The following is a 1124-nucleotide window of genomic DNA, read 5'->3' on the forward strand; positions in this document are numbered from 1 at the left end:
GGGGGGAGGCGCTCAGGATAAGTGGGGCTGCAGGAGGTAACTCTTCGCACAGGTGGCCATCAAACGGAAGCGGAAGGGCTTGGGTTTTAGGCTTTCAGAGTACCCCAGAAAGCTCAGGCTTGAGTGTTTCTAATAGAAAGAGTTATGGCTATGGTTATAGTAGAGGAAGAGTCGTTGGAGGGATGGTTCTTCCAGTAGCAGGTCGTTAGGACTTATAGAAGAAGTTAAAGTTAAAGTTATTGAGCAATATTTCTTTTTTTTTCCTTTTTTTTTTTTTGATGAGAATTAATGTAGGTATTTTACGCCCCCCATTGACATAATTTAGACTATTTAGAAGTCTGGCTCCAATTCTTCTTCAGTTCTGATTGTTAAGCCACAACGTTGGCTGAGAGGGATACAACGCTCCACAAGGAGAACGGGATGACTCGATAAAAATTCTTACCACACGGGAATCGAAATAAGGTCTTCTGTTTTCGAATCCGACGCAATTAATCGCTACACCATAAACGCCTCGAACTTACGTGCAAGACTGGATTTGTGAGCTGTAGGGTTTTTATTTCCAGCAACAGTTGCTAATTTTTGGCTTGAGAGAGTAATGTTGCTGTTGTTGTCTTTTGTTTTGTTTTTTAAATCTCTTCAGCAGGTCGAGAAACGTTATTAATGTTGTTGCTGCTGTTGTTATTTTCTTTTTAAAAAAAAACAACCTTTGCGCAGGTTAAAAACGTTGTTGTTGTTGTTGTTGTTGTTGTTGTTGTTGTTGTTGTTGTTGTTGTTGTTTTTGTTGTTACTGTTGTCGTTGCTGCTGTTGCTGCTGATGTTTAACTCACGAATAGCGTGAAAGAAGTCCAAATATTCGGTTTTTTACAAGGAAAAGTCGACCTTTCCTCGAATCTTCCTTTATTCACAACTGCGACAAATTCAGTGTTCGTTCCACTCGTGGGACGAAACTTCGTTTTTGATTTTTCGAGGCGTTTGTCCTTCCGTGTTTTCTTTTTACGGAAACCAGTGGACCATGTGCAGGGCATATGTTGAGATTTGTAGATTAGGATTTTAAGAGTGGATTTTGGAGATCCTGGTCCGTTCACGTGACAGAGGTGGTGGGAGAGAGAGAGAGAGAGAGAGAG

The 1124-nt window shown here is 41.0% G+C and overlaps 1 protein-coding gene across 1 annotated transcript in view; it reads left to right on the forward strand.

Moving 5' to 3' along the window:
* The window catches only part of LOC101859155 (pleckstrin homology-like domain family A member 1), a 50266-nt gene that overhangs the window by 27038 nt on the left and 22104 nt on the right, over positions 1–1124 (forward strand). The window lies entirely within an intron of this gene.

This window comes from Aplysia californica, unplaced genomic scaffold, assembly GCF_000002075.1.
Source record: "Aplysia californica isolate F4 #8 unplaced genomic scaffold, AplCal3.0 scaffold00048, whole genome shotgun sequence".
NCBI classification, from domain to species: Eukaryota; Metazoa; Mollusca; class Gastropoda; order Aplysiida; family Aplysiidae; genus Aplysia; species Aplysia californica.